This window comes from Macrobrachium nipponense, chromosome 33 (assembly GCF_015104395.2).
Source record: "Macrobrachium nipponense isolate FS-2020 chromosome 33, ASM1510439v2, whole genome shotgun sequence".
In the NCBI taxonomy this organism is placed as follows: domain Eukaryota; kingdom Metazoa; phylum Arthropoda; class Malacostraca; order Decapoda; family Palaemonidae; genus Macrobrachium; species Macrobrachium nipponense.
The window spans coordinates 51,740,257-51,749,631 of NC_087219.1; the positions used below are offsets into that span (position 1 = coordinate 51,740,257).

Here is a 9,375-nt window from a genome sequence, read left to right on the forward strand (position 1 = left end):
GTTTTATGAAACCGCGTTGGATCAACATAACTGCTACCTACACCTACACTAAAGGTTCATCAGTAATAAGTCAAAACCTCCAATGTATGTTTGCTGTCATATACCACATTATCCGATTTACTTACACACATACGTACACACTCACACGCACGCAATTTTGCCAATGAGGTAAGCAACATGCTTCTCATCTGTAGCAGACGATGAATGGTTAATAGTTGAAGGTTCAGAGAAAACAAATGAAACTCAAAATGCGAACTTCCGTAAGTAATAGGTCAGAATGGAATGGATTGGAATATAGAGCTTAGGCCAAAAGCCAAGTACTGGGACCTATGAGGTCATTCAGCGCTGGAAAGAATATTGAGAGTAGGTAGGTTCGAAAAGTGAAACAGGAAGAAACCCTCGCATTTGCACTATGAAGCAATTGTTATAGGGTGGATAGCAAGATGGAAGGGAGATAATATGAATGGCGGTACTGTAAAAGGAATGATAGGAGCCGAAAGGACGCTGCATTGAACCTTTAGTAATACCTGCAAAGCGCCCGTGAGGTGCACTGACGACACTAGCCCCTTACGGAAATAGTTTTTGAAAGTTAGTGTCATTGCGACCCTCTGCCATTCAGCCTAGGCGACTATTATCTGGTTCACGGCCCCATCTATATCCACCGAGGAAAGATGTGGATGAAGGGTTGACTTCCAACCATAGCCCCATAAAACTTTCAGTAATTTTATTATCATTAATATTATTATTATGTCTTCTGGTTTTTTATATTTTCTTATAATATAAAAATATCTTATTACTTCTTATCATTAATTCTGGCTTTGTACGTCAGAGTTAGGTGGTTCAAATTCTAAGGAGGGTATTAATCTTAACATTTATATAAATATCATTATTATTAAAGTGTGAATCATTTTTATCAATAGTTGCCAAGTCAGGTGTCGATTTACTTTTAAAACAGCTGAAGAGATTCTCCGATACAAGAGAGAAACGACCAAACTTTAAATGGCTCAATAAATATAATCCAGTTGTATTTTGGATATAATATATCAAAGCGCACACGGCCCGGGCCAGAATTTCAATAATTCAAGTCTAATTCATTTCTCTCCTTCACCTGGTAAGTTAAGGAATTCTCTTTTTGCATTGGTTGTTCCGATACTTTTAATTCCAGGATATACAGCATCATTGAAGATTGCACCTAATTCTTTTTTTCTATAAATCTTTATTTCCTATATAGGCCCAGGTTCTACATGAGCAGTAAGTGGTTTAACAGTCATCTAAGTCACTTTATTGTATCATAATAATAAAGCTGCTTAAAGAGACGACCGAATCACATTTCTGTAACCAGTTGTCGTTCATTAAGAGAAGAGAGCTGGATCAAGGTAAAGTTGAAGGAGTTGGACAAGTATGTGGGAGCAAAACAAACCTAGGGACGCTGCAATTGTACGGTGCAAAAATGGAACTTAAGGGCAAAAAAGTATACCAGCTCCTCTTATCAATCAAGCTCATGTATTCGAAAATCCGTCAACGAATGGAAGGCGTTTTTATCCATGCAATGGACACAGATTCACTCTTACACGAAAGAACTCATCCTAATTTGTTTACTAAAATTTGATATCGTAAACAAGTGCGTGGCCGCACGCACACACACACACAGACATTATCTATTTCTAAATAGTTTTTCGTTCTAGGAAAAGTTCGATTCCCAAGAAAAGATTAACAGCTCTACAGAAGGAATTTTCGCTCTTCTGTAACAATGCAAGCAATTTCCAAACCAAGTCCCCATTACAAACTTGCTTTAGTTCAAGGTTGTGATATAGATTAATAAGCTCCTGTCGCGTCTTGTTCATGAATTCAAGTGTCATTGTTGTATTCAAAATCCCCGTGAACGCCAGGCATCAATAGTTCTGGGTTAGCTTAATTACCCTAAGGACAAGAGCCCTCGGTGTTTTTAATAGACTTCACATTCTCTTCGCGGCTTTTAGCCTTTTCATAAGGCTCTGTTTGATGTAACTTTCTCCTGATTTGTATTCGTGGTTTCAAAGAGTTTTAAGGTGTCTGTGCTAATCTCTTATGACATTCAATAGAAATATTTCAGGATCTCTGAGAACATTACTGTACACCCTATAGAATTTTTAATTAAATTCCATATGTTCCTTTTGCAGCTTGCTTGATGTGAGCCCCGAAAACTAATGACAAGAAACAAGCTAAAGTAATGTATGAATATATATAATAGTATATATATATATATATATATAATATATATAATATAGGTATATATATATATATATATATTATATTATATACATATATATATATATATATATATATTATATATATATTATATATATATATTTATATATATATATATTATATATATATATATATATTATATATATATACATATCCAATACACTTTAGCATGTTTCTTGCCATTAGTTTTCGGGGCTCACATCAAGCAAGCTACAAAAGGAACATCTAGAATTTAATTAAAAATCTTATAGTGTACAGTAATGTTCTCAATAATACCAAATTGAATGTTATAATACATTAGCACAGACACCTTAAAACTCTTTGAAACCACGTATACATAACAGGAAACAGTTACATCAAACAGAACCTTACAGAAATGCTAAAAACAGCGACGAGTATGTGAAGTCTGAAATCAAAACACCGAGGGCTCTTGTCCTTAGGGTAATTAAGCTAATCCTGAACTATTGATGCTTTTGGTGTTCACGGGGATATTTGACACAGCAATTGTACACTAGAGTTTATATACATTGTGACTTGAGGTTACTTTGTATCAAAGCCTTGACCATGAAGCAAGTTGTTAATGGGACTTTGGCTAAGAAATTACTCAAATTATTTTTGAAGAGTGAAAATGCTCTCTACAGATTTGTTAACCTTTTCTTGGGAACCGAACTTTTCCCAGAACGAAAAACCATTTAGAAAACATGAAATAGCTTCGAAAATACGAAGCACTTTTCTTAAGTACTTTTCAGTGAGATTTTTGCTGAAAGTATTGAGATATGAACTGTTCTTCAGGAACCATTCCAAAAGCTGAAGGCCCTTTGGTTTAAAGCTGTGGTTATGACTCGTTTGAAATGAAAATCAAATCAATAACATTTTGAACTTATAAAGTTGGCTTTCCATAAACTGGAAATTTGCAACTCTTGTCTTCAGCCATTTTACGTCAAATCCAGTTACATAATAGCAACAGATACAATTATTGTTGTGTTGGATCAGTCACTTGTGAAGTGAAAAGGTTCTAATAAGGAAAAATAACTAGAGAGCTGGAATATGTTCTATCGTGGATCTGGAGAAAATAGGCGGTTGCAGTCAGTCTTTTGGGTCTCGCTTCAAAGCAAATGCTGCAAAAATATTTTGTTTACATTTGTCTGCAATAAAGGTTCTACACTTTCCCCTTCAGAATGCATAGTCGTGACACTGACAGCGCAAAAAAAGTGTTTGTTTTTTTAGGACTTCCGTAATCTACTATCACTGAAAATTAGTCTGTAAGGTCACTGAAGTTCATTTGACTTGTGTTTCAGGCAGCCATGACTGAGACAGTTAACCCGCCGTTATTTGCTATCATGTAGGGAAAAGTTTCCTTCATTAAAATACAACGTTTTGGAAGAAGTGAGTATAAACTTGTGAAGTTGACAGGAAAGATATGAAGCATTTATAATCTACATCATAAAACAAAAGGGAGGAAGGCATTCCCATTTAACATGACTGGAGTGTGTTACAGTGCATGGAAAATGTAGAGAAGTGTACGTCAAAGGAAGTACTGAAGCTTATCAGTCAAGTCAGCAAACCTTTCCAGGACCTACAACGTCTTTGAGATATGTAGTAGGCCTGCATGATTTTATTTTATTCATAACTGCCTCTGTAGTAAGGAAAATTCATCAAATGTATTTTTTAAAAAGTACTCCAAAGTGGAGAAGATATTGTGAATCGTGTTGAAACTCTTACTGTCGAAGACAGTTCTGGCACCAGTTGGCAAGAGAACGATGATGAGGGCAAACAAGTGGTCACTCATATTAGTAATAGACTTGATTTAATTGCTGCAGAGACCAAGTTAAGTAAAGTTAAGTATATCTTAGTTTTACCAGACCACTGAGCTGATTAACAGCTTTCCTAGGGCTGGCCAGACGGATTAGATATTTTTACGTGGCTAGGAACCAATTGGTCACCTAGCAACGAGACCTACAGCTTATTGTGGGATCCGAACCACACTATATCGAGAAATGAATTTCTATCACCAGAAATAAAATTCCTCTGATTCCGCAATGGCCGAGCCGGGATTCGAATTTCGGACCACCGGATTGGCAGCCGAGCGCGAAAACCACTCGGCCAGCGAGGAACGCAGAGACCATGCACCTTCTGTATTAGTAATAGACTTGATTTAATTGCCGCAGAGACCACGCACCTTCTGGAATGAAAGGTGGCTAACTCCGAGATGCCACAGTTTCAGAGGTTTATATGTACCTGAGGAAATTGCCAACTGTCGCTTAACGAATACTTTACTGATATATTGAAGACCTGTCAACTGGGAAACAATAAAATCGAAACCGAGAGAAAGAAAAATATAAAAAAGATTCTTTCATAAATATTATCATAACTGTAAACGAAGCCACAGTTCCAGAGCTCCTGTCAAGTGCTGACACAACATGCGACCGATGCTAAAACTGAACGACAAAGATGTAACGCAGAGAAAAGGAACAACTGACGAACGTACTACATACCAACAGCCGGTCAAATAACTGCCCAAGATTAATCAGGATCCATCACCGTATGAACACTTGGATAACTAGGAATCCCTAGACCAGATACCCTCAACTGCCTTGTTAAAACTATTGTTTAAAAAAAAAAAAAAAAAAAAAAAAAAAAAAAAAAAAGTGCGCCAAAGATTCTTCGGCGCAATCGAGTATTTTTTTAGTGTATAATGCTGTATGAGCCGTGGCCCATGAATCTTTCACTCACGGCCCTGTCATACAGCGTTGCCGGCCGCACAATCGTGGCTTTAACCTTGAATAAAATAAAAGCTACGGAGGCCACAGGGCTGCAATTTGGTATGTTTTTTGCCCTCTAGCCTCGATAGTTTTTAAGATCTGAGAGCGGCCACAAAAAGTGCGGACAGAGATAGTGCGAACGGACAGACAAAAAAATCTCAATAGTTTTCTTTTACATAGAACTAATAAAGGAGATAAAGACAAAAGAAAACCGGCGTTGGATTGGGAGCTCATCAGTAAAAGGTCTCAATAAGAATCAATGCATCAGACTAAGTATGCTAAAACTGAGGGCGAACTGCAGCGGAAATGCAGGAATGAGGTTTGCGGTCTCTGTAGAACTGAAGAGGAAAACAGTGAGCATTCATCCTGTTGAAAGAAATGAAAGAAAATGAAAGAGCAGGATATAAGTTTTTGAGACGCCGAGATCACCTTTCAAGAAATGGGAGGATGGTGGATGTGTCCAGCAATGGATGTTCAAAATGACGTGAGCCTGCTAAGCGCTGGTTATTCAAGTTGAAAATACGGTACTGCCCCAATAATATACATTTGTAAAAGGGCGGTCATTTAAAGAATTAATTAGAAAAGTAACCCGTTAATTTTCAACAAACAATTGGTGACCTGTATTATGTCGTTGCCAGACGCACGCTCATGGCTAATTTTAACCTTAACTGAAATAAAAACTACTGAGCCCTCTAGACTTAGTAGTTTTTAATATCAGAGGGAGGAAAGAAAAAAAGTGCTGACAGACAGACAAACAGTCATCTCAATAGTTTTATTTTACAGAAAACTAGAAACCAAAAAAGCAGTTAAAGTAGGGCGGTGGATATGGGCAGGAGATTTTAAAGGTGCAATAGTGTTTATTAAACAAGAATTATTTTAAGTATCTCTTACATGATAGGGTAATGGTCTTTGAATAAGAAATAGACATTCTCAAAAGTGAAATCCTAAGTTAAAGCAAATGTTAAGGGCGATAGGCAAATCGAAACCTTTTGACTGAGAGAAACAGTAAATAACAAAGAATTCAGTGTCAGATGAAAAGAGGGTTTAATACAACGGAGCATAAAAGTAGAAAATCAGTTTTGAGTTACAAAGCTTTGCACCTAACTCCAGCAACTGCATCTGTGAGTGAACACTGAGAAACCAGGAGGAACCAGGAGGCACTTTCGACGCAAGGAAATATTATTTTCCTAAGCCACGACACATGACGAACTATACTTCCATAATCAGATTCTGGTGTGGCTACCGAGAAATTTGTGGTTTACATTGCAGACTCCTTTCATTAATACCTCTTGATATTTCAGTAAAAAATAAAAAAATAAACTATTTGTTGCCATATTACCTTAACTTTAGCCTTGGATCTTTAACAAGGTCAGCATAAATTTCAGAAAATAGAAGGGACTTCGAAATGACCCGGAAGATATTTTCTCAGTGACATCAGGTAACGAAAAGAAAACGGGAACCAAAAGCGTCAAAATGACGAAACAAATCATAAAAAGTGTAGAAATATTTTACGAAGAATTTTCAGCAGATTTTCATGGCGACTTACTTGCTCTGAAATGAATACCCAGCGAATGTTGAAAAAGAAATAGAAACTGAGTTTGATCTCCGATTTCCTGTAAAAAAAAAAAAGTCAAATCCGGGATTTCAGGGTGGTGAAAATTCCAGTTAAAACTTTTTTTTTTTTCCTCTCTATCCAGCTGATTGGACTTTTCAGAAAACCCTTGAAACAGCCATCAACTCGTACCTTAATGGTTTCATTTAATCGTATTATCTCGTCAATGATTATTCAACAGCTAAATCAAAATTATAACACAGCAAAATATTTTCTCGGCTTATCTTAATATCTTTTCTTTCTCCTTCAACGGAATCATGAAAAGCTTCTCCGAAATTCATAAACTAAATTCAAAACAGCAGTAAGAGTCACTTCATGGTCTACTTTTAGAAAAGCAATGCTATTAGAAAGGTAGAGAATGTTACCGGGACCTTTTAGACCTGTTTATCTTTTACTGAGAAGACTTCTCTTCTGACAATAGTGGCTTCTTACTCAAGAACAAAAATTGCGTATGAAATATTTACGATCTCACAAAATATCTCAACCACCTATAGAGAAGGTTCACCAGCATGTCGTCGACTACGCTTACGTATACTTCGTCATTCAAAACCTTATTGCACACATCCAGCTATTTCTTGGACATTGAAGATTTTTCAGCCTAACATTCTCTAGTACAGTCAGTCAACTCAGCAGCTTCCCCAGGTATCGATAATTTATATATATATATATATATATATATATAATATATTATATATATATATATATATACTCTATATTAGGTGTCTCCGTTCAAATCAAAGAGCAATGGCCACCAGCCTGAGCTCATCGGAGTAACTCGAGGTCGATCGATCCTTACAATTCTGTCATATCTTTGCAAACCTAAAAACCGAATTATTTTTTATAGTATTTCGCAGTTTGTGACTCTGGGTGAGGTGGAGGCGGTGGGGGTGAGGAAGAAGAGAAGGTATGAGGCTAGCAACCTCATCCTTGAAAGATTTATGTGAACAGGAAGAGTAACATCATCTGGAGTCACTCCTTGTAAGGGATACTTTAAAGGAATATTATGTCCTATGGATGCATGAGAACATTACCTAACATGTAATCAAAAAGGGAAAAATGAATTTTCCTTACCTTTTCAGTCGAAAGAAACTAGTCCTATTTCACTGTTTTTCACACTCCGTTTAATGTGATTCTTTTTTTTTTTTTTCCTTTTCTGTGTAATATCGTCCTCCGGGGCACTGTCAGTACAGTGAGTTCACTTCGCTTCACAATATCCCGTATGATAATTTGACCTTATAAACAAACGAGCCGCGAATGTTCAACTTGACTTGAGAGACGAACAGCTGCATTTCTTCCGCTATCAAGCCACATTTTCACGATGTCACAAAACACAATTATCCAGGGTGAAGAGTTCAGTCATCGTCCGGGTGTCAAAGTGTCTTAAGCGGGAACTTGTCACCGGAAAAGAAGGACAGAAGACGAGCAGTGAGACATTAGAGGCCTAAACGATCTCCGAATCCGGGAGGTGTTGTTGACAGTTGACAGCGAGCTTCTTCTTCTTCTCGGGGAGTTCGCGCGGGAAGTGCGATCCTCGGAGGGAACCAGAGCAGCCGAGTTGAGCCACGGCAGCAGCACCGTTGCCTGCATGAGCGCCTTGGCTACCCCGCCCTTCCTTACTGTAACAACCAGCCAACCAAAGTCAACGGCTTACTTTATTTAAGGTATGGGTTAACGGTGGGCTGCAAGGGGGCTGTAATAGTAAGATATGGGTGGGACGTGTAAAAGCTTACTGAGAGGCGAATAAATCTAGGTTGGCAACCATGTCAGACTTTTAATTGCTGATCTATAGGAATTATTAGTATTCATGACACGCGTAGATAGGAAACTTTACGTGAGGATTATCGCTCAGAAATGTACCTTTGTTTTACTGTTGGCCCCGATAACTGGGATTAATTTGTAGTGGAATCATATACAATTTGTCTTTTACTGTTAGCAATAGCAGACTTGCTCTCGTTCGGTTTCACTCTCCCGTTTGGCAAATGATCATTCCTATTCACTATCATAGAACATCTTACATGGAAAAATTAGTTTATTGAAGAATATTTGAATTCCAAAACACTACCGAATTCTTATGCGTAATATTCGTGAAAGACTTAGCGAACCCCTTATATACTCAGTGAACTTTAAATGTACCCTATGGTTTGATTTGATCACAATAATTGGGCTGATCGAATGAGTCTAGTAAGGCTGATTGAGCGGGAAAATTAGTGTGACACAGATCTCCTGCGCAGTTCCATCGTATTCCCTGATCACACAGAGGGAAAACAAAGAAGAATCGGAGGAAAATGATTGAAGGGTAGATTACAGAGAAGGAAGATGATATCCACACTCTGCTGAAGACCATCTCGGATAGCCAAAAACCGGGTGTGAGCCACCTTCTGTGACGACGCTTCTAATGAACGTCATTGGAATTGAATCTGTGACAGACTCTCGGCATTTAGCTAATACTTTTATTAACCCTATTCATATCCGTCATTATTATTATTATTATTATTATTATTATTATTATTATTATTATTATTATTAAACTAAACAAAACATTCTGAAAGGACATGAACTTCGCGAAGTAGGTTGCTCATATAGAGTTGAATCAAGATGACTATGAAATGCAACAGAAAACAAGTGAATTAATGATAATAATGTAAGGCAATGGTGCATTGCACTTCAAGTAGTATTACAATTTCCTTAAGGAAGCGAGAATCGATAACTGCAACACTGCCTATAGGATAGTTTTATTATTGAAGGAAATTAAAA

General features: G+C 37.2%; 1 protein-coding gene across 2 annotated transcripts in view; it reads right to left on the minus strand.

Moving 5' to 3' along the window:
• Positions 1 to 8,152, minus strand: part of LOC135202747 (uncharacterized) — a 44,326-nt gene extending 36,174 nt beyond the window's left edge. For both annotated transcript variants that reach the window (XM_064232219.1, XM_064232218.1), the window contains exon 1: positions 7,693 to 8,152. The gene's annotated coding sequence lies outside the window, so the exon portion shown is untranslated. The remainder of the gene's footprint in view (positions 1 to 7,692) is intronic.
• Positions 8,153 to 9,375: the final 1,223 nt, after the last annotated feature.